Source organism: Saimiri boliviensis, chromosome 15, assembly GCF_048565385.1.
Source record: "Saimiri boliviensis isolate mSaiBol1 chromosome 15, mSaiBol1.pri, whole genome shotgun sequence".
In the NCBI taxonomy this organism is placed as follows: domain Eukaryota; kingdom Metazoa; phylum Chordata; class Mammalia; order Primates; family Cebidae; genus Saimiri; species Saimiri boliviensis.
This window is the reverse complement of record NC_133463.1, coordinates 11,205,808-11,231,052: the sequence shown is the minus strand read 5'-3', so window position 1 is coordinate 11,231,052 and position 25,245 is coordinate 11,205,808. Positions and strand designations below refer to the sequence as shown.

The window sequence follows — 25,245 nt, the reverse complement described above, 5'->3', positions numbered from 1 at the left end:
AAATTATATATTAATATATAAAACCTCAAATCACTAAAAGTACTGTTTTCTAAAAGATAATCCTATGTAACAATAAGAATTCATTTACCATAGATAGTAGGTTTGTAGCAGATTGATCAGCTTAGATTATAGACTATGTTAAAAAAAAATTTAACATACTTATACCTTAATGGCATTAGTATCTGGAAGGTCTGTCAATAGTACTTTGATGTTTTCAAAACATCTGAAAAACCAAAACATGCCATCAGATGTTTTTCCCCCTTACTCAAACAGTGAAACAAGGTAAACAATAATAATAATAAGAGTATGATTAGGTGTTAATCAGGGAAACTAATTCCAGGAAAATCTAAGTTTATATTACCAAAATTCACAAAACCATTACACTCTTGTACTTGGAGCAGAAAAATTCAAATTCTTAGTGTCTGAAGAAGTTGAAGAACTGTATACTACTACATATTAAAATACACTCATGCTTAAGGGGTTTGCTCTTTGATGGTACTCAGGACAGATCAATACCAAAAGCAAATAAAGAAGCAAACTCAATTAGAGTTGCAATAAAAAATCAAATCAGGGCCGGGCGCGGTGGTTCATGCCTGTAATCCCAGCACTTTGGGAGGCCGAGGCGGGTAGATCATGAGGTCAGGAGATCGAGACCATCCTGGTCAACATGGTCAAACCCCGTCTCTACTAAAAATACAAAAAATTAGCTGAGCATGGTGGTGTGTGCCTGTAATTCCAGCTACTCAGGAGGCTGAGACAGGAGAATTGCCTGAGCCCAGGAGGTGGAGGTTGCGGTGAGCTGAGATCGTGCCATTGCACTCCAGCCTGGGTAACAAGAGCAAAACTCCGTCTCAAAAAAAAAAAAAAAAAAAAAAAAAAATCAAATCACACCTCTGGGAGGTGTGTGTGTGTGCACATGTGTTTGCATGTACATACATGTGTAAGAAGAGTGGGAGTTCTCACTAATCTATCCCATTCAGAGCAGTATCTTCACTATTTTTTGGTTTTCAGAAACTTTCACTTGGCATGACTACAAATTTTGAGAGGTAGCTGTATTATTCCCACCAGCTTAATCTCATGACAAATTCTAACCTGTGGGTAACCATGAAAGAAGGCAAATTTACTTTAAAAAGACCATTTTTTAAGACTGCTGATGTCTACTGTTGGAAAGAAAAACATTTAGCAAGTTCAGTTTTAGATTCCTACCATGAGGAATGAGTTATTATCAAGTAAGATAATAAGTCTTGATTTCATACAGAATATAAAACTTCCGGCTGAGCCTGGATATCTCCTGTGAAATGCAAACAGACTCGTTGAAATTCAGGCGTAAGACTGTTCTCTGCCAGAATATAGTGATGTTAATAGAGACAGAATGTTTTCATCTCAAATTAACTGAGATGTAGCAAAGGACACTGATAAAAACCACTCTAAGAGGTGGACTTAAGTCAGCCTGAGAGGGGTGCCACCACGGACTCTGAAAGAGAGGCTGCCTACTCCTTCCCTTGGTGTGTAACTGATGTAAGGGTCTACAGGAATACAAGTCACAAATGCAGAAACAGCAAGTGTAGTGGCATTGCTGCTTCTTATCAGGACCTCCTCCATAGAGGCCTGGGCTACTCCATAGGGAATGCTGGGAGAACAAGGACACATGGCCCTTGTACAAGGTCAATTTCATAAGGAAGAGGGGTGGGGAGTGGTAAGAGAAGGAGTGGGGAGGGGCAAGTAGGGAAGGAGGGCAGAAGGAAAGAAGAGAGAGGTGACTCCAGCCCATCCCAGTCCTAAACTTAGCACAGAACAAAGAACTAGTATCACTATCAGCGCATTCAAATGCACGTTACTCCCACTACAATGTTTTTCTTTATAAACTGTACTGCTAAAGGCAAATTTAAAAAGTCATTATATTCTCAGTGTTCTAACAAATGACATTTCACATCTTCAATTCCTTTGCTGCATTTTTAACTCAGTTCCCATCTATACTGTGCATGTTCAATGTCAGGCCTGGGTGCTAAGATAACAAGACAGGTCTCTATGACCGGCAGAGCTCAGATACATTCACTTTTTTTTTTTTTCATTTGTATTTTTTCCTTTTTTGAGAAGGAGTTTCACTTTTGTTGCCCAGGCTAGAGCGCGGTTCAAGCGACTCTCCTGCCTCAGCCTCCACCTCCCAAGTAGCTGGGATTGCAGGCATGCACCACCACGCCCGGCTAATTTTGTATTTTTAGTAGAGACGGGGTTTCTCCATGTTGGTCAGGCTGTTCTCAAGCTCACAACATCAGGTGATCCACCCGCTTTGGCCTCCCAAACTGCTGCGATTACAGGAGTGAGCCACCGCGCCTGGTCCCAGATACATTCACTTTCTGAGGTGACTTATAGTAAATTATGTAATTATGTAACTCTTTTCTTTAAGACATTTTTAAGCCAAGTAATATCATTAGTTTCAAGTGTACGAAAAGCAAACACATGAAACAAATGGTAAGAAAATTCTCCGGTGGCTCAAGCCTGTAATCCCAGCACTTTGGGAGGCCAAGGCGGGTGGATCACGAGGTCAAGAGATCGAGACCATCCTGGTCAACACGGTGAAACCCCGTCTCTACTAAAAATACAAAAAATTAGCTGGGCATGGTGGTGTGTGCCTGTAATCCCAGCTACTCAGGAGGCTGAGGCAGGAGAATTGCTTGAACCCAGGAGGCGGAGGTTGCGGTGAGCCGAGATCGTGCCATTGCACTCCAGCCTGGGTAACAAGAGCGAAACTCCGTCTCAAAAAAAAAAAAAAAAAAAAGAAAATTCTCGAATACACCAAGGATTCAAATGTGTCTTTGGTTCAAAGCAGAGGAAAACGAATGCCAACATTTATTAAATACTTCTCATTTAATTTAGGTATGATGTAAGAGGGTCAAACGCTATTAGATTTCAATTTGCTTCCTTTAATAGCTTCGTAAGAACCATATAATCTAGGTAAGAATTCTCCAGTATACCTCCCATTTGAGGATGATGGAAAAAAATGGTCTAATGAGAGAACAAAATGGTTACTACTATCTTTATTCTTAACTTCTGGATTTCATAAAAATCCAAGAATACACTGCCTTTTATACTCAAAAAGTAGCCCCTAATAAGAATAAAATGATTTTTGGACACATAACTCTTGACTATTCACTCTAGTAGTCAATCATAACCAAAGCCTTTATGAATGAACCTTTGTGACCAAAGATTAGACAGTGACTTAAACTAATGATGAGATTACTGAACTTGCAGCTGTTCTTCTCCACCACTGTTGGATATTCCCCCACTCTCCGGTCACAATGCCTGTCCCATTCTGAACACATTTGCTGATAGTGCTATTTTTACTTTACCATTATCACAGAGGGCTCTCAGTTAGAGTATGCGCTATGTGCCCAGCACAGTGCATTTACATACACCACCTCATGCAATGCCTACGGCAACCCTCATAAATAGGTATGAGCTCCATTCTGCAGAAGATCACAGTACATAAGCTAGTAACATACTTTAAACACTTCTCAAGTGCCAGCCCATGTCACAACTCACATTCCTCGCAATGATCCTATGGTCTGGCCACTACTGTGATTCTGCTTTGATGGATGAAGAGCTGGCGCATCAAGTAAACAGCTTTCCCAGGGCTGTACATATTGCACATGGCAGAGTCCAGGTCCTAACCCAGGTCCTTCTAACATTAAAGGCCACACTCTTACTCTCAGCACTGAGGAATATGGCTCTCCAGGACCACTTTCTGTCATCAGACATGAGAAGAATTGAAACAATGGACAGGAAGGGAGTCAGGGCTGGTTTGGGCAGAACCAGACCCTCCAACCCATAAGTCAGCTGATAAATCTAGCTGAAACACTCCCACGCCCAAGTTTTCCTGAAGGAACTCACTGTAAGAAAACAGAAGCCTTGCTTCAAAGCTGGCAACTCGATACCTGGAGCACGAGACCCAAATGGCAGGGTTTCTGAGTGCCCAGGGCACTAGGCATTCCAGGATAACAAGCCTTGCTCTAGACAGATGCTTCATGTCCATTCAGTGGTCATCTGTCCCTTAGTTACTGCAGCCCACTGTGTCCCTCGGCCAGAGTAGGCTCTGGACTACTGATGTTGATACTCAGACCTCTTGGTTACTCAGGTCTGTCTCAGGAGGGACTGCTGGAGTTTATGGAAAAATTGTTTTTGGACATAGTGGTGGGTATCCAGTGATGGGGGGGATTCAATTCCAAGGGCATGTGGGGAGGTTAACAAAGGCTCCCAGGGGAAGACAGTAGGAAGGCCGAGTCTGGGATCTGGGACAATGATCTGGCATCTGAGGAGGGAGGCAGGAAGCCAGGGTAAGAGGCGGTCAGCAGGAGGAAGACGTCTGGCAATCAACTGACTTGCAGCTGTCAGCTAAAGGATGGATAGAGACACTGTGAAACATAAAATTATTTTTTTTTACTTTTTAATAATAGCCATTCTGATTGTTGTGAGATGGTACCTTGTTGTGGTTTTAATTTGTATTTCTCTGATGATTAATGGAATTGAGTATTTTTTCATGTTTGTTAGCTGCTTGTATGTCTCCTTTTGAGAAGTGTCTGTGCATGTCATTTGCCCACTTTTTAATGGGGTTATCTGGTTTTTTGCTTGTTGAATCATTTAAGTTCCTTCTGCAGAGGAAAGGGAAAGCTTATAAACTGTTGGTGGGAATGTAAATTAGACACTGTGGAAAATAGTTTGGACACTTCTCAAAGAACTTAGAAGTACCATTTGACCCAGCAATTCCATTATTGGGTGTATAACTGAAGGAAAATAAATTGTCCTACCAAAAAGACACATGCATTCATATATTCATTATGGCACTATCCACAATAGTAAAATCACAGAATTAACCTAGGCATCCATCAATGGCAGACTGGATTTAAAAACTGTGGTACATACACACCATGGAATACTACACAGCCATTAAAAATGAAATCCCATCCTCTGCAGCAGCATGGACACAGCTGGAACCCATTAACCTAAGTGAATTAATTCAGGAACAGAAAACCAAATACGGTATGTTCTCACATGTAAGTAGGAGCTAAACACTGAGTACGTATGGACATAAAAATGGGAGGAAAAGGCACTGGAGATTACTGGGGGGATAACAAGAAAAACGGCTGAAAACCTATCGATAGGTTCTTTGCTGGCTACCTGGCTGATTGGATTATTTATATCCCAAACCTCAGTATCACACAACATACTCATGTAATAAAGCTGTATGTGTACCTCCTGAATTTAAAACAACAGTAGAAAATTTTTTTTTCTTTATTTTTCCGAGATGGAGTCTTGCTCTGTCACCCAGGCTGGAGTGCAGTGGCGTGATCCTGGCTCACTGCAACCTCTGCCTCCTGGATTCAAGTGATTCTCCTGCCTCAGCCTCCTGAGTAGATGGGGCTACAGCTGTGTGCCACCATGCCTGGATATTTGTGGGTTTTTCTGTATTTTTAGTAGAGATGGGTTTTCACCACATTAGAACGGACGATCTCTATCTCCTGACCTCATGATCCACCCTCCTCAGCCTCCCAAAGTGCTGGGATTACCAGCATAAGCCACCAGACCTGGCCACAACGGAAATTATTTTAAAAAATGAAATCGATGGTGCAAGAGCCACATTGGATTTACACAGAAGTTCTCAGCGTAGGGAGAAGTTCATCACTCCTGCCCACCACCCAAGATAAGGGTATTCCCCTTGCCACATGAGTCCAGGTTCTCTGTGGAACACTGGGACAACTAATGCATTCTTAATGGGAGGTAAGCGCTCTGGGCTACAAACTGACTACAAAACACCGTCAAATAAACCAAGTGCATAGGTGCGCCAGTGGCCCCCAACTCATAGATCTCATTATTTATATTAGCAAAGGCCAAGAACAAGAATAAGGCACAATATTTGCCAGAAATTATGAAATCATTTTTACTCCAATATTTTCACTCACAGGGTTAAGGCATTTAATACACACTGAACATCTGAACATTAGTATATGCATGAAGAGGAAAATAATTAAAGAATTTGCACCTAAATCTAACCAGTATTTTCTCTGGAAAGTGGCTTTCGAGTAGAAAGTCGCATTCTATGCTATCTATCTGTAACATTTATTTGTTTAAATATTTTTACATTACGTTAATAGTTGAAAAAATACATACCAGGTCCCATGCCCAGTGAGCATATTCCATAGTTGGGGAACAACAGTACACTGTTTCCGTTTTACTTATTCCCATGAGTGATTATAATTCTAACATCCCAACTGAGGAAATTCAATATCCACTGAGTGTTCAGAATTCTCAGAAAAAAAAAAAAAGCCACCGCAAGTAAACACCCAAGCATTTCAGGGCCAGTGGTGATAGTGAAGGTGGGGCAGGTGCTGGGATCAGCCTCGCAGCCAGACCAATGGCAGGGCGTCTGCCCTCCACCAGCCGACACAGAAGCTGGGGAGCCAGTTCCACAAGGATGGTTTTTGCCAACCTCCCCATTCCTGCCAGGGTGTGGAAGGTCGGCATAAAGTGTGTGTGCTTAGAACAGTGACCAGCACAGGGTAGAGTCCATAAAAGTTTGCTAAATGAATATACATAAAGGAAGTGGGGAGGAAGGGAGGGAACAAAGAGAGAAGGAGGGAAGGGAAAGTAAGAATGAAAAAGGTGGGAAAAATTAGGGAATACCTAAATTCTGCTCAACATATAAAGGATCACATTTACTTTATAACCAGATTTAGGCATGATTTTAATAATAGATTTTTAGTGTAATTACCTTTTATTTCCTTATCAGGACTTACAGACCCTTGGCAGTTTCTAATTCAAGATGTAGAAAGAACAAGAATGCTGCTCTGAATGTCCAATTTGGAGATGTCTAAAAGGAAAAAGATAAAGATTAAAAATTATGCTGGAGAATAAAAGTGATTAAAAGGTATCATTCAAAAGAAACTGATTTTCCTGGAATCACACACATTATATTTATCTAAGGATAAATTGGATTCAAAGCCTATTTCTAATTCAGCTGCTCCAAGAAACTTTAAGACTGATTCCAAAAGGAAACAAAAATCCCACCATGGGGCCAACTTCATGTATTCAACGGAAAACAAACTGAACGAAAGCTTGTGTATTGCCATCAGCCTGGGAACTCTGGCTTTGCACCGCTTCATACTCAACATCCCAGAAAGGACGTGTCAATCCTTCTAGCTCATAGAATCATGTAAGAAATGATAGAGCTTCCTCAAAAACGACTGCAAAACTGGGTAGGAAAACAGGTACACTGTCCCCCAGAAACACTGTTAATGTTTGCAAAGGGAGAAGATACCACAGGACGGGTCCAGTAGCTCATTGTGTCCTCCAGATGCAGTTCAGACCCAAGGTCACAAACAAGCACACGCTTCCGCTGGTCTTGGGCTTCTTTTTCCTGGATTGAGGACAGATCTTGACGGCCTCACAGTCCCCAATTTCAAGTATAGACTGTTTCATTACCAGGGAAAATTAACATTGACTGGGCCCAGAAACAACATGACTCCTTTTTACAAAAGGGGAGAGAAACGGAGGCTCCTGGAGGAAAGCCGCTTCTGCTGGACATGTTCTGCTTTCGCTGCACTTGGAGATACTGGGATGAGTCATGAAAGTGATAGTTATCGGGACACCTGGCGGTGCCAAAGAAAATCCTGTGTTGAAAATCTTAACTGTCTTCTCCTCCAGCATCTGCTTTTGTCAGATAGCATCCGTCCAAATGACTGCGTCTTTGTTTACTCAAAAGCAGGAGCCAACAGACAGGGAAGGAAGTGTCCTGACTGCAATAGATATCCCCTTTATTGAGATTGACTGTGTATTTTGCAGCTTAATGGGAGTAACCAACAGAAAAATATTTTAAGGAGGCACTTGGGACTCCAACAGATAATGGCTAAAAACTATTTCATTAAGATCTATGCCAGCGTCCTCAGCACTATCATCTCCTTTCTGGGGCGACGTGTAATGAATGATACTCTAAACATTTGTTAGGAAGGGTGCAAATCCTGACCTAGATTTTGTATAGCTTCAAAAAAAAAAAAAATACAAAGCAAGCCTGAAAATGTCCATTTAAATAACAACTAAGATTGATACTTTCCACTCACTTTTAAAACTTTCAAAAAGCCTAGTCTCTTCTGTCCCATTACCTAACAAGGTTCAACAAGAACATAAATTAGTATTCGATTAAAATAGAAATATAAACTCCATCTTCCCTGGTTCTTTTTTATTGCTTTAATATCTAAAGTGTAACGTAGTATTTTATTTGCCTGCTGAAGTATATGGGATTTCCATAAACTCAAATTAATAAAATTATGTGCTGTTATTATTATGCTAGAGAAATATTAATTTGATTGTGACCCATAATCACAAAGCAAAAGTTTCTGAATTTTGATATTTTACAACCAATATTTTTTGTCTTAGCCAAAAATTCTATCTAAAATCTCTGTTCATTTTTTCTCATGATTTTTGCCTTATCCTTCTCACACTTTTGAAAGGGAGAAAATAGCAAAGAACTGAACACTTACTAGAATGAATTCACAGATAGAAAAGTCACTCAACTGGGATTGAGACAGGGAGTAATATTACATATGGAGAAATTCAAGACGGGATTTAACTTCCAAGTTGCCCTGTGAAATCGAAACAATCCTAATACAAATAACTCATAGCACAGATGCTTGCAACTTAGGGATGGTATAGTCATCTGCTCCAGTTGACTCATTTCACAGATGAAAAAAAGAAAGCCCAGAGTGGTTACGTGACCACTTCAAAGTCACAGAGCTAAGCCAACTCCAGATTCGAAGACTTTCTAGGTGTAAATCTAGTGCCCTGTTAGATCATAATGGATATTTAGTTTCTTAAATAACCTCTTAAGAGTTTACAATTTCATCTATTTTAGTGTAAATAAATAAAAAAAAATTCTACATAGCATGATCACATTATGAGATCTATTTTAGTGTAAATAAATAAATAAATAATTTCTACACAGCATGATCACATTATGAGTCAACTCAACTTTCAAAGTTATCAAGAGCATACTCTGCCTTTTGCCTCACTGATAAAGGTGGATTAAAATATGAATGCCCATTAGAAATCTGAAACGAAATTTGGGATATTCTTAGGTTGTCTAACCTAGATAAATCTAATACAAAAATATTAAACAGTTTCCCTGTCTTATTCATAGTCATATCATAATCATAGGTTTGATGCAACACATTTTCAAGTAGATTTACAGAATCTCTCAAGCAAAATGTAGGTATTCTATACTCAAAGCTTACATAAGCAGCTTTGAAAGTAGAATTTCAAAATGATTTAGTATTAGATCTATCAGTTCAGACTGAATTTGTATTCACTGAAACCCTAGAACCACTACAGAGCCCTTCAGTCACCCGGTTCAGCAGCTTGGTAACAACAGTCATGTGTTGACTCCCCCATTACGTACTGCTGCATAGTGCTAGGTACTGAAAAGCACCAGATGGTGTCCTGCTCACTGTGGGCTGACGACGGAGGTCACCAAGGAAGGCCTTCAGAGCAGCACTGGAGTTAAGGTTTGCACGGGATAGGAGTGTAACTGTGAGTGTGTCTTTAGAGCGGTTAGTAAATCCACAAATGGTTTTCCCGGGGAATGTGAACTGACAGATTCCTCGGAAATAAAGAGTATATATGCAAGGAAGCAAGGTAAGAGAAATGAAATCCGGCCATCAGATAACAGAAGAACTCCTCCATGCATGCCCCCCCAAAAGCACACGTGATGTGCATGCACACACAGTCAGGAAACAAAATATCCATTAAGAAAGCCTTTCTAGAAACTGTAAAAGCAACATTATTTTTTTCCTTATGTTTCTTTTTATAAACTCATTAACGATGTTAAAATTAAGTGCCAAACAACCATATTAAGAAGGAAAAAAGGACAAGATGTCCATTTCCAACACATTTCAACAAAGAAAATAAAGAAATGCCAAGTAAACACAGGAAGAGATCTTCAACATAATTAATCTAGGAAATGCAAAATAAAACCTTAATGAGATACTACTACATACCAAATAAGATGGCTAAATTTAAAAAGGCTTGAAAATATCAAGTATTTATAAGGATATGAAACAACTTGGATTTTCATACAATGACTGTTGGAAATTCAAAATGTTACAAGGACTTTGAAAAACAATTTGGCAGTTGCTTATAAAGTTAAGCACGTACCATATGACCCAGCAGTTCTACTACTAGGTATATACCTAAGAGCAATTTAAACATACAGGTTCTACACAAAGATTTGAACAAGAATGTTCACAGCAGCCTTATTCATAATAACCCCAAACTTGAAAGAATCCAAACGTCCATCAACTGGCAAATGGGTAAACAATGTGTGGTGTATCACAGGAGGGAATACTACTCAGTAATAAAAAGGAAACACTTACTGATATGTACAACAAGGTAAATGAATTTCAAAAGCATTATACTATGGAAAAGAAGCTAAATACAAAAGACTACATGTACAATCCCCAAAATATGAACATTTTAGAGAAAGGCAAACTAGAGCAATAGAATGCAGATCAGTGATTGGCACGGTCAGTGTGGGGGAGGGACTGACTGCAGGGACGCCAGAAAGAACACGCTGGGTGATAGAGATGTTCTATTCAGGACTGCGGCAGTGGGTGCGTAACTGACATATTTGTGAAAATACATTAAACCAGATGCTTAAAATCAGTAAATTTAGTTACATATACATTGTAACTCACAAAAGTGCTTTAAAAAACAAAACTCAGTGTCGTTACATACACATTGTAACTCACAAAAGTGCTTTAAAAAACAAAACTCAGTGTGGCCATCTTTTTTTGTTGTTGTTGTTGTTGTTTTAGACACAGTTTCGCTCTGTTGCCAGGCTGGAGTGCAGTGGCGCAATCTCAGCTCACTGCAACCTCCGCCTCCCGGGTTGGTACGATTCTCCTGCCTCAGCCTCCAGAGAAGCTGGGACTACAGGCGCATACCACCACTCCCAGCTAATTTTTGTATTTTTAGTAGAGACAGAGTTTCACCATGTTGGCCACGATGGTCTCAGTCTCTTGACCTCGTGATCCGCCTGCCTTGGCCTCCCAAAGTGCTGAGATTACAGGCTGAGCCACTGTACCTGCCCATCTCCATCTTTTAATATTCACAAACTTTCTCAATCAGCCCTGGGACTCCTTCAGTGGATGGTACTCAACATCTTCAAATACTTAATAAGGATTATAGCAATCGATCATGGCTAAGTAGCTGGAGACCACTAAAAAAGAAAAACCAATAGTCAATAATACCGCTTATAAGGAAACTAAATTATTCCACTTTTCTACAACTTCTAATAAGTTGTGACCTTACAATAGATTTCCAAAATGTGTTCTAATCCTATTTATTCTACAGTAAATTTCTTCAATGTAAAAGGATAAACTTTCTAAATCTCTTGATAATCCATGGAGAGTGACATACAGGAGAAAGAAGATGTAACCCAGGGCCCCTGGGTTTTCGGGTAAACACTGTGAAAGATTACCCACTTGTCCCAGTTGCACCTTGAGTTCGTGTTGGTTTTTGTTTTGTTTTGTTTTGTTTTTGAGACAGGGTTTCACTCTCATCACCCCAGCTGGAGTGCAGTGGTGTGAGCTCGGCTCACCGCAACCTCCGCCTCCACAGTTCGAGTGATTCTCTTGTTGGATCCAGGGATGCTTGAGTTGAAGATGAACTCTGACAAACTATCCTCATCACCCTACTAAAAACCCTGCCTGGGGAGGAGTTTATGTGCAATTTTCACTACATATAACGTACGTAGAAGCATGACCATATGTAGGCGCTTGATCTTACGTAGAAGCTGAATATGTAGAAACATGACCAGCAGCTTTGCCTGCACTGCCTTTACGTCTTCATACAAAGACAGCTAACCAGCCTAATGAAAGCCCTGTTTTCACCATAGTTAGGGAAGGCACTGCTCTGGGAACTATCCTGGTGTCCTTACTTCTTGCAAGTAATAAAATCCCCTTGTTAAATCCAGCTGTGGTCAATGGACTGTCACCCACCAAGAAATTGAACCCACCCATTGCATGGGTAACACACACCAAAAAATGTGTAGAAAAAAACAGTAAGTGTGGAATCTTGAAGAATTATGGACCAGATTATAAATCGACTCCAAAACTATTCTTAAAAACACTTTGATATACTAAGTGGGAAACACCTCTTAAGCATCCACAAAGCTTGTCTCTGAGTCTACCAGACATTCTTATTTATAACGTAAGCAAGACATAAGACAGGCTTATCAAAGTGATTACAGATGATTCAAGGTTGACAATGACTAAAATGATATACAATAGAATCATGATTCCAAATGTTCTAAGCTAGAACAACTTTATAGTACCAATGTCAAACGCAGGTCAAAATAATACTCAAACTACATTTATTCAACAACTATTTCCTGATGAGCTGGCATGTGTCAGTCACTAAAACTAGATGGAAGAGGACACCAAGATTAAGTAAAAAAGAGTCCTTGCCCTTACAAATACATCATCCAAAAAAGTAAGTAATGCAATCCACAGTAGAAGCTCAAACTATTTTACGTTTAAAAAGCCTGCAAGTTTGAGTTTATCTCTCACTGTTAGTTATGGCATAACTAATAGTGAAATTATAGGCTACACTATCGGAAGAATTGAGTTCAGTACAAATATAGCCAAGCACTCCTCTGTACTCAACCGGTCATCCTATCTAGCAGGGGAAAATGGGATGTTCTGTTATGCTGTGAATGTACACATTACAAGCACCCTTCTCAAGCCCAGCTGAAGGTGCCAGAATCTTACATAGTGTTGCAAGCCCCCACTAAGATGATGCATGAGTCTGGAAAGGCCATGTACCTCCTGTACAATCCAAGTTGGTAAGAGTGTTGAGCACTAGCAGATCCTGAAAAACTGAGGCATGGGTGGATAGGATGTGGACCTAAAAATATTTAAATCAACTAGGGAAGTGCCTGTCATGTGGAGGAAGAGACATCATTCTGAGTAGCAGAAGTTACAGAGAGGTTATACAGCTCATGATGAGAACATTGTGGCAATTGAACAATCTCAAACCTGAATGGACTGCCTGCTAAGGTTGGGACACCTGTCAGCAGCTACAAATTTAGTAATACTCTCATCCTAAATTAATTTCAGTGTGACACCCAGGCATTACCATCGCCTCACAACCTGTCTCCCAACACCAGCCTTTCAGCAAAATTAATCTCTCACATCCAGTTGTGACCACGCCCTCCTGCCCTCATACCTGTAATCCTTACACTTTCACTGCTCCTCACCACCTACAAAAGTCCAAACACCTCCCAGGATGGCAGACAAGGTCACTATGGATGGAGTCTCATCTACCAACATCCCCATTTGCTCTGTCTCTGCTATTCAGAAGCACGGCAGCACCCTCTCATCAGGCCATGCTTCTTGCCTTCCCACTGGACACATGCTACCCACTGTCTGAAATACCCCTGTCTCCTGCTGTGAGTCTGGAGACTTTTGGTCCATGCCTCCCTAGTTCAGGCAGTGCCACCTTTGAGAAACATTCCCTTGACCTCTCGGAGCTTTGACCACTTCTCTCCTTCATGCCCATGGTGCCTTGCTGCCTCCATTAAAACATCTGTCCCACACATAAAGGTTAGTTATAGCTCTATCTTCCGACTAAACCACTCTATAGGATCTAGGCTGCCTTAAGTTGGGATATAGTTAGGAACCAAAACGATTAGCTAATGTACTCTCTTTGGAAGTCTGAAGTCAACTGAGTTCAAAGCCTGCCTCTATGATACTGTGTCACCTTGAGTAACTAACTTAACCTTCTGGTCTATAAAAACAGAATTATAGCCCCTTCCTCCAAGGGTCACTGTGAGAATCAAATAACAATTTATTATAAAAAATAGTGGACAAAGGAATTGGCACAAGGCACATATTCAGTCAATGCTGGCTGGCCGTTCAACAGCAGCACTGAGTAAGGCAGAGTAGGGTTAAGTCTTGGCCACTATTATTCATAATGTACCTTGGACAAATCAAGTTGGGCAATTCATTTTTTCATCAACAAAGAGAAATAATGCCTACTTTCCAGGAATGTATACCAACAAAATAATATATGTAAAAATGCCAGGCACAGAGGAGTCACTTAACAAAGTTCCCTCTATCCCTTTTGGTTACGGATTGATTTCCAAACAATCTGAACATTTTCTTTTTCTTTCCAAAAAAGGCAGGCTTATACAATTAGAGACATCTTTCTGACGTTCAAATTAATAAGCCCATAATCACCTCTCTATAATGCTCCTCACATGCTATGAAAAAAGACAGCTTAAAAAGAAGCCTTTTATGTATCCTAATTACTTAGTTATTTTTATTTGGACCGAGTTGAAACAGATCTGTGTATTTCTCTGGGGTTTACCAAAACAAAAAAAAAAAGAAAGAAAAAGAAAAGAAATCACACTCTTCAAAGTTTCATTAAATTTACTCAAACGTAGCCCATCACTTTTGTTCACTGATTCGCTATAAACAATAACATTTAGCAAATCCATATGTGGTCAAAGAAATGTTACACCAAGATAGAAATTTCAAAAAATGCCATGATGGAAAAAACTGTAAGTGCTTACTACAATGTCAGTGTCACAAAATCTTTTTAAGGATAAATATACTTGGTTGCAAATTAAGGATAAATACCTGGTGGCAAATAATATACATATATTTTTTAAAGTGCTACATATCTCACATTTTCTTTTTTAACACTCCTAAAAATGGTACTCAGACACAGCTTATTTTACAAATACACATTTCTTTTCTTTCTTTTTTTTTTTTTATTTTGAGACAGAGTTTCGCTCATTACCCAGGCTGGAGTGCAATGGCGCGATCTCGGCTCACCGCAACCTCTGCCTCCTGGGTTCAAGCAATTCTCCTGCCTCAGCCTCCCGAGTAGCTGGGATTACAGGCATGCACCACCATGTCCAGCTAATTTTTGTATTTTCAAAGCTAGCACATGACTGACTGGATATGATCTAATTAATAATGTCATTTTCCAGGATTTCAATGATTCTGTCAAAAGTTGGAAATCCTAACTCATCTAGAGAAAATGAATACCATAACAAAGCAAACAGAGTTTATAGTAAAGTTCCCAGCCAAAATGTGAGCAGCAGCCCAGATGGGACTACCGTTGAGATCCCCATATATGAATGTAAATGAGGGTAACTCTGATATATTCTGTGGGACTACTATGCTATTCTAGGCAGGAGAGAATGGTGGGGCCACCTTCCTCAAAAAAACGTTTAAACTTGACAGCACCTGAGATTCATTAAGTCCTAAATATATTGGGAAATCAGTTCAGGGAAATATTTACTTTTTCATCAGCTCAGTTCTTCCAAAGTCACTGTATTTCTTTGTCCAGCAGTAACTGTTGCAAAAAACATGTATTTTGTAGCTGCTCATAATTTCACATGCAAAATCCTTTATTAGCTGATACCATAAAAAATACTTCTTTAAAGTAAAAACATTGGGGTAAAGAACTCACAAAAACCTAAAGCAGAAAGCATTTATCTTATCTGGAGGCTGATCTTTTAAATTATTATTTTTAAATGGCTATCTATTAAATCAGTCACTGGGTTGCTTGAAAAATAAAAATAAAACTTATGTAATAGTTCTTAAGTAACCCTAGAATACCATGCCAAGAAATTAAGTCAACAAATTTCTGTTTTCTACTATGAGTATAAACTGGCAGTTTTCCATCCTTCCAAGTATTAGAGAGTTCTGCTGAAATTCGTCTCCCTTTTATTTTTTTTTTCTTTAAAAACTTAGTCTCCATGATACATTCAACATCAGATGCAGGGACTCTAAGTCTCATATAATCTGTCTTAAAGACACACAGGCTCCTGGGGCTCATCACCTGCAAGGGCAGGGCTTCCCCATATTGTTTTTCTGCCCTTCGAGAGACTAATCACTGTCCAACGATCCCCTGGGTTTGGGCTTTCTTGTCTAGAAGTATAATTGGAGCCTTCTTCAAGTGCTTTCCAGAGCAAGTGGCAATGATTTCAGGCCAAAGAATTTCTACTTTGGGCTTTCCCTAAGAAAAGCTATTCATCTCCTTAATAAGCAAATGTAGAACAATGCCAATACCAATACTGCTGTTTTCTGCTGTTCTACAAAAAATGAAGCATAATGTTAGTAAAATGTAACAGAATCCACTGGATAGTTTTTTTAAAGGCTGAAATATAGATTTTATTGAGACATGATTTTTATATGATTCCATTTTTTAAATTGAGATAAAATGTATATAATGTAAAACTGACCAACTTAACCATATTGAAGTGTACAGTGGGTAGAGTAAGTACCATCACACTGTTGTATGACCATTGCCACCACTCAACTGCAGAACCCTTTCATCCTGCAAAACTGAAACTCTGTACCCCCATTCACTCCTACTTCTTCCCTGCTACAGCCCCTGGAAACCACTGTTGTACTTTCTGTCACCGCTGACTATGCTAGGTACTTTGTGTAAGTGGAATTACGCAGTATTTGTCCTTCTGTGACTGGCTTATTTTGCTTAGAATAATACCAGCATGGTTTGTCCATGGCATAGGGCATGTCTACTGGGCGCTTCTTACTTCTCATGTCAAAGGACATTTAGCTTTCAGAATAGATGCACAATCAGGTCTTTCTCACCAGTAAAGCTCTTGTGCATGAACAGGCTAAATATAAATCATTGTGTTGATGAAAGTGAGAGCCAGACTCTGCTAGCAGGAACGAGAGACTAGCACCAACAGTGCCCCAGGATGCTGCTCACAGCTCCCTTCTCACTTGTGCACCCCGGAAACCCTCAACACTGGCTCCCCAGCAAGTGGAGTGCTAGAGCCATGCACATGGTATGTGTGTACAGCAATTAGGGTAAGGTTTCCCTGCAGATTAAACTTTCCATATTTTTAATGTCTGCTATATGTTCTCTTTAGAACTTCAGGGAAATTAATGTCAATATAAATGACTGGTCAAGAAATGCTGACACTCTGAATAAATTTCAAATTAATGCCTCCATTACATTAAAGGCAACTTTGCTATCTTAATGGGAATACTCTATTGCAAGATAAAAAATACAACTTGCTCCATAAAATACAACATTTGTTATATGGTGTTTTGTAGCACTGGTTGGTTGTTTTACGTAAGCCTAACTTCACCAACAAAACTATATGTTTCACAGTCTTTGATATCTTTTATGTCCATCTCTCAAATCAAATTATCTCAAATTCTTACAGTTCACTCTCAAATCAATGCTCACAATATAGTAGGTATTAGATAAAATAATATTGGTTAATCAACTTGGTTGAACAAGGTAGCACAGTGGTTAAAGGCGTGTATTTTTGCGGTCAACCCCAACTTAGAATCTCAGTTTTACTCTGGGTTGTTCAGACTACTAAATGAGAATACATTTAACAACACTGACACAGTACCTGAAACAGCAAATAATCAGTTACATTTAAACCATAAGCAGTAGTAACGCTACAAATCAATTCTGTGTATGTATCTTTAACTTTTCATGTTTTCTGGCTTACATGTGATTGGGCAGTTCCATAACTTAAAAAAGAGTGTCTCAGGGCAAGTCCTACAGAGCAATCCTTGTTTTTATTATTATTATTATTATTTTAACTGCCTTTCAGATATCCTATTTGGTTGGCAGGTATCAGTAACCAGCAGTGACCCAACAGAACAGCATAGATATCAAAGATTTTAGACTTGGATAAAAGAAAAATTAGAAGAATGTCACTTAACACATTCAACTGGGCACTGATGATCACCCAGTGCTTCCAACTGCTGAAACCCAATCAGCATCCAGGGGACAAGAGAACTCACTGACACTTTATACTCTGGGGTACTTGCTTTAAAAATGCGTATGAGACTTCTGTGTCCAATTAGAAGCACAAAAAAGCCTTTCACCCTATGGTGACAAAACATTTTACCTGGACAAAATAAAAAGTTACTGTTCTATGGGCCTGGAAAATAATAATAAATGCAAAGAAGGCTAAGGCCAGGAAGAAAGAATCCCTTCCTAGGTGAGCTGACAGCCACAGCAGGTTCCCTATCTGAGGACTGCCTAGTCTGGATCAGGAGGAAGAAGCCATTGGAGAGAGACTTGCAGTAATGAGGAGAAACAGAAAGCCTTAGACAATGGCATGGACTGGTGGCACAGGCTGGAAGCTAGAAGAGCAAAGCAAAAGCAAATTACATTTCCTAATAAACCTCCTAATCCACCACCACCTTCCCCCAGACTCCCAAATTAGACAAAAGGCTGAGAGAAATCGTGTAGCCCATATATTCTCGTGATGCCTCAATCTTTTAATCCAACAGGGAATCAAAGATCTAAAATTGTAGACCAACTTTCTCCCAGCTGAGATATTGACAGACTTTTTTTTAAAAAAGCCTGATTAGGTGAACTCAATCTAATGAAAGTGTAACTCCAACCTTAACTAAATGTTGAGGGGTCTGGATATACAACTCCTTACCCTTATCTCCACTAAAAAGAGAGAGCTTGCACTCTTGAAAAATGAAACAAATATTACGATTTTGGATACTCCTGGAATACAATTTAAAAATTTTAAACTAAAAATTTTCTAAATTACAAAACATATTTAAACATGGGAAAATATGACCCGTAAGTAAAAATAAACACAGTCAATAAAAAAAGAATCACAAACGACTCACTTTGTGAGCTCACTAGTGAAGAACTTCAGAACTACGTCAAATATATTAAGGCGTTCATGCAAATAAAAAATCTAATAGGAATAGAGATGGAACATTTTTGGACAGAAATAAAAACTGTAAAATAGCACTAAATAAAATACGAGACTAAAATGTAATATTTCAAATTAAAAATGTATTGAATGGCTTGCTAATTGGACTTTGTAGAATGAAAAAAACAAATTTACTAAATCAAAGAGAGAAAAGCAACTAGAAAGAAATTAAGTACAAGTGACCGGCAAGGTAATATCAAAAATAAAATACATGGGCAATTAGAGGAGAGGAGAGAAAAGGGAATAACAGGATTGAAAACATTTGAAGAAATGTAAATGAAATATACCAAATTTGGAAAAAATATCAGCCAAGAAACTTAATGAACTCAAAGCAGACAGCATAACATAGTCCAGTTGCTGAAAATAAAACGTAAGTGAAAAAATTTTTTAAAGCAATAAGACAAGAAAGATATTATCTACAGGGAAACAAAGCTAATCATGATAGCCAACTTCTTCTAAGACACAAGGGAGGCCAGAATGGAACACCGTATTTACAATGCTGAAAGAAAGGACAAGGAGGCTGTCAACCTTGAATACTACACTTGGCAACAAAACGAAGGCAAATTCATGAAGTTTTTAGCTACGTAAAAGCTAAGGAAGTTAATCACCAGCAGACCTACCATATGATCAATAGAGAAAGTTCTTCAGGCTCAAGGGAAATAGGACTAACTGAAAAAATTAGCTCTCGGAAGAAATGAAGAGCAACAAGAAACGGCAAGTGTGTGGATTTATATTTTTTTTTTATATTTACAGAAAGATATTGGCTGAAAAGTTTAAAATAATGTATTGTGAAGTTTACAACAAATATAGAAGTAAAATAGAGAACAGCACAAAGGACAGGAGAAAGGTAAAGGAAAATAAACAGTTGTAAGATTCTTACTTTTAATGTGAAGTGGTAAAATATGCATTCAATATAGATGGTAATTCGACTATCTATCTATCTATCTATGAATATGCAACATCTATCTATCTATCGATTGATCAGTCGATCGATCAATCGTAACCCCTAGTGCAATCAGTAAAAAATATAACCAAACCTTGGCTAAAATGCAAAAGAGACAAAATAAAATGCTAAAAATTACTTGAGTAAGCCAAAATGAGGCCAGAAAGAAGTAACAAACATATCAAATAAAGAATAAGGCAACAGACTTAAAAATTAACCATACCAATGTATAATATCACTGTAAATTACAATCCATGTAAATGGACCAACCCCTCAGCTAAAAGGGAAAGTTTGTCAAGACTGGATTAAAAAAAAAAAAAGAATTCTCTAACTATACACCACAAGAGACAAATTTTAAGGATACAGATGAGGTAAAATAAAGGAATGGAAAAAATATATAGGTATATATACCATGCAAACATTAATCATGAGAAAGCTGGTGTGGCTATTTCAATATCAGACAAAGTAAACTTAATTAAGACAAGACGCACTTCCAAAGATAAGGAGCAGGCATTACATAATTTAAAAAGAGTCAATTATTACAAAGACCTGAGAGTTCTAAATGTGCATGCACCTAATTATAGAACTTCAACTAAATGAAATACAAGTTTTTAGAACTGAAAAGAGAAACAGACAAATCTACAATCATAGCTGAAGATTTTTACCACTCCACACTCAATAACAGAACAGAAAGAAAAAATTATAAGGATATTAAAAAATTAAACACATTTGTTTGAGTATTTAAGAACAATAATTAACTAAATTACACATTTTTTCAAATTCTATAGCCCTGTGAAATACAAAAATAATAACATTTTTGGTTTTGAGGATAGAATGACCCAATACATGTGAAAAGCTTAAGACAGTACATTATGACATACAGAGCAATCCTTAACAACAAAGCACTCTTTTGAATAATTCTTAGTAATTTTATTCTTCATGTTTTTCTGTAGTCCTGAAGAACCCCATGACATTATTATTTGTCTGGCCTTTGTATTCAGGTATTTATCAGCTTTTGATTCTAGTATCACTATCAAATACCTCATTAGTACCTTTACGTACCCATCCACATGAAATATCAAATAAAATCAAATATCAAAAGTCCAATTGTGTGTTGATTCAAAGATTCTGACACTTATGGATACCTTTCTTCACAATTTATTTTTTAAAGACTTTGAAAATCTCTTTAAAGAGATTGGGGCTGTAATGTCACTCACGATTTTCCAAACAAAAACATCCTTTGGACTTCATGCCCCTCAGCACATACAGAAAACAAACTGCAGGCTCTCTTCCTCAAGTCTTCCACTCTCGCTGACGTGAGAACTTGAACCTCAACTCAAGTTCAAGTTGAAAGCAAAGCTAAGCTCTCAACTTCACCAATAGTCAAAAGCACCTGAGGCCCTTCCCCTAGACATAAGTAAGTCTAGGGTGGAGCTCTGTAGTCTTTATACAAAATATGTGCCTCCAGTGAGTCTTATGAAGAACTAGCTTGCATCTTAACTTGACTTTCAGGTTTTCACACAGAAGCAGCCCTGTTACTCAATGGCCACATCATCTTGGGCAAGTCAATTAATATCCCTCAGCCAATCTCTCATCTATAAAATGCGGACATATCTACCTTGCAGGGTTCAATAAAGCATCATAATGCCTTAAGCCTTGTAAATGCTCAGACCTTTGTAGAGGAATGAATGAGAAAACATACATGATGGACAAGATGCACATGCAACCAAGCTGCATGGCTGAGAAGGAGAAGCAGGGACTCCTTTACCCACCACACTAGTATCTCCAGTCCTGGCATCTTTCTGCAACTCAAACATCTTCCTAGGCACTGCAAAAGTAAACAGCTGAAGTTCTCCAGACTTGCTGTGCTGTTTTGAGCCTCATTCCCTTAACTAAGTCTATTCTATCTGCCTAGCGTTTTCTTCCTGAATTTCTCCCCCGACTCTGTGCTTCCAGCCCACAGCTTCACCTGGCTAACCTCTACCTTCTCTTAAAAGGTAGACATGTGTGATTAGCTCAAATCTGACCTTCTTCAGGAAGGCTTTTCCTGGACATATTTCCTTCCTCATTCAGGCTATGCCCATGCTGCTCACTGCACCAACTTCTCATGAGCCCTGGGCTTAGCCTTCTCTCTGTTGCATCGTGAGCTCCTAGAGGACACAGAACATGACACACAGACCGGAGCACTTCCTGGCATGAGGCAGCACCCCAGGGCAAACGTGATGAATATGCAGAGTTGGGTGTTGGGTAGCTAGCTAGTCTGGCACATTATGAAAAATCTTCCTTCAGGTTCTTGCCTGATCTGCAAAAAATTTGATCTGCAACTAAGCAGCACCAGGATAGGCTTAAGCTGGGGTGGAACTGAGCTCCCTGCCCCTATCAGCAGGCAGCATCAACTCTCCAGTCAAGGAGCTGAGCCAGCTAAGCCACCTTGGGCGTGGAGCCTCCAGGCTCTGTACAGCCTCCATATAACTGCAACCCCAGCCACAACTGAGAACAAGGTCCCGGGAGACCTGAGCCAGAAACTCCCTGCTAAGACACTCTGAATCTCCGCAGAATGGGAAGACAGAAAATCTGTATCATTTCAGCCACTAAGCTTTGGCGTCATTTGTTATGCAACAAGAGATAATACAAATTTTACATCCACTCCTGGCTCTCTCTTCGCCCACTAAAATCATTTTCTAAAAGCATTTATTTCACAGATTGTTAAAAAATCATCAAACTGGCAATGAGAGCACATGTTCCACTTCTCTCTGGCCACATCCACCAAAGAGACATCAGATTTCTCAGATGCCAAAATTGATAAAAAGATACCCTACATAGTTTTGTTTTTACAAGATACTCAGATTAAATGGGTCAAATACATAATTAAACTATATAAATAGGATGAATTGAATGATACTAAATAGTTCAATATTCCAAGAGTTAAGTTTCCAGATAGGACCTATTTTAATTATAGAATACTCATGTAACCAGATTTCACTTGAACTCCTCAGGTCTTTTCTTCTTCTTCCTTTTTTTTTTTTGAGATAGAGTCTTGCTCTGTCACCCAGGCTGGAGTGCAGTGGTGACTCTCAGCTCACTGCAGCCTCCACCTTCTGTATTCAAGTGATTGTCTTGCCTCATCCTCCTGAGTAGCTGAGATTACAGGTGTGCACCACCACACCCAGCTAATTTTTGTTATTTTTAGTAGGGACAGGGTTTCACCATGCTGGCCAGGCTGGTATCAAACTCCTACCTCAAGTGATCCACCCGCCTAGACCTCCCCAGGTGCTGGTATTACAGGTGTGAGCCACCACGCAGGGTCCCTCATGCCTTTTCAAAAACGTGTTTTAGTTAACTGAGGCCACTTTTACTTAAGGACCTAAGACTAAATTTAGAAATTATCTTCACTATATTCCTTCAAAATTAATCCATTTAATAGTATCTGTATCAATTTTTGTTGAAGAAAAAAACGTTCTGAGAGTGTAAATTTAATGTTATCTTTTTTTTTTTTTTTTTTTTTGAGACAGTTTTGCTCTGTTATCCAGGCTGGAGTGCAGTGGCGCAATCTCGGCTCACTGCAACCACCATCTCCCACGTTCAAGCGATTGTCCTGCTTCATCCTCCTGCGCAGCTGGGATTACAGGCATACGCCACCATGCCCAGCTAATTTTTTGTGCTTTTAGTAGAAACAGGATTTCACCATGTTGACCAGGCTGGTCTCAAACTCCTGACTTCAAGTGATCCACCTACCTCAGCCTCCTAAGTTGCTGGAATTACAAGTGTGAGCCACTGTGCCCAGCTTTAATGTTATCTTAAACAAAAACTGCCCATGCTGTCTGAGCATAAAGAAGAACACCAACTAAAACAATTCATCAACCAAAACAATTAAAATTCCTAAGAGAGTTATTTTGTAAAAATATTTTTAAATCCAAGGGCATAAGTACATTTTCATGGCCTAAAGTGCTGATGTTAGTAAAAATTTCTAATAATCACTACATTTATAAATATTTTATTTATAGCAGAATATACTATAAAAACATTTTCTTTTAAAATAAAAAATAAAGATCATAATAGGTTAGCTTCCAAATGTCTAAAATGTTTAATAAATGATAACCCCAAAAGCAAATCATAGTTGAACTGGCATTTTAAATATGAAAATCTACACACACTAAAGAAAAATGTAAAATAGGGAAAACATACATATACATGGCTTATTAAGCAGAAGTGTTGTTTTAAAAATTAGGAACTGCATTGAAGATTCTGAATAAGAAGGTTAAAGCCTGTTGCATCAATGGTCATATTCTCTGGGAGAACTTTTACAACCCTTTATGTCCTTTGCAGCATTTTCTCTGCAAGACATCTACCTTTATAACCTTATGCCAGGGACAGAGACCTAGCACTACACACCTTTTGGATGAGGACTTCACCTAGACAGGCTCAACATCACCAGGGAACTTGGGAAAAATACAAATCTCGAGGCCCTTCCCAGACTGATTGAATAAGAAACTCTGGAGCAACTGGCAATTTGTTTGAATGGCCCTCCTGGTGACTGTGTGCTTCAGTTTACAAAGCACTGACCCATATCCAGGGTTCCTAAAGCTACCTGTGCATCAGCGTCCCCCAGGGAGTACCCTGCACAGTCCCCCTGATTCCCACTCGGCAGAGAGAGGCCCAGGAAGCTCTGCGATCCCAAGTGTTCCTACTAGATGGACAGTCTGGACCACTGAGGCAGGTCCTCCAAAAGGGCCCTTTGAGGAAGAACTGACATGCCTTATGCCAATTTAGCTCTGACTGTTCTAGTTTGGCTTGGGCCTTTTCCAAGCCACAGAGAACGGATGACAAAAGCATGATCATCACAAGCAGATGCCAGGTCTTAGCTCACAGTCAATCCCCGTTCACACAAGGCCCATGTCCTAGTCACTTTCACAGCACAGTGACACACACGCCAGCACGAAAGGCCAGCTACCTCATTCCTCCTGTACTCCACATACAAGCATTTATCAGTTTATTTTGGTGTTAGAGAGAGAAGTGACCTTATTTTCCAACACTGTGTCCCTGAGAGTGCCCTGAATAGACTCTGGTTAAGTCTACCACAGAGCAGGCTCAGAGCTCCCAAGGCATGATAAAATAAACCCAAAATGAGAAATAAAAACGGTGGTGCCAGAAATAGCAACTGTAGTTTATGGGTGAGGACGGTATGTGTCAAGATAAAAAAAACCTTGGCTTCAGCGTGCAGGACCAAAAGATGACTGTCCGGCCACGCCAGACTTCCGCTCCATGCCCCAGAACAACAGAGGGTCCACTTTATATGGCAACCCATCCTGGTCTGGGTCACATGGGACTGCACATTAAGCTGACACCTGCTTACCCACCACTCTTCCTCGTGGGTTCGGCAACATGGTGAACACACGTAATTCACAAATCACCTCCACCCCGAGACCTTTCCAATGTATAAACAACTACTTACTGAGCCCCAAAAAGTATGCAAGGCTGGGACTGCTGCCAGAGAAAGGACAGCACCCAC

General features: G+C 39.4%; 1 protein-coding gene across 8 annotated transcripts in view; it reads right to left on the bottom strand.

The window, feature by feature from the left end:
- Positions 1-25,245, bottom strand: part of FAM110B (family with sequence similarity 110 member B) — a 156,165-nt gene that overhangs the window by 110,193 nt on the left and 20,727 nt on the right. For 7 of the 8 annotated variants that reach the window (XM_074386664.1, XM_074386665.1, XM_039464808.2 and 4 more), the window contains exon 2: positions 6,767-6,865. The gene's annotated coding sequence lies outside the window, so the exon portion shown is untranslated. The other variant, XM_010346036.3, reaches the window with a different exon arrangement.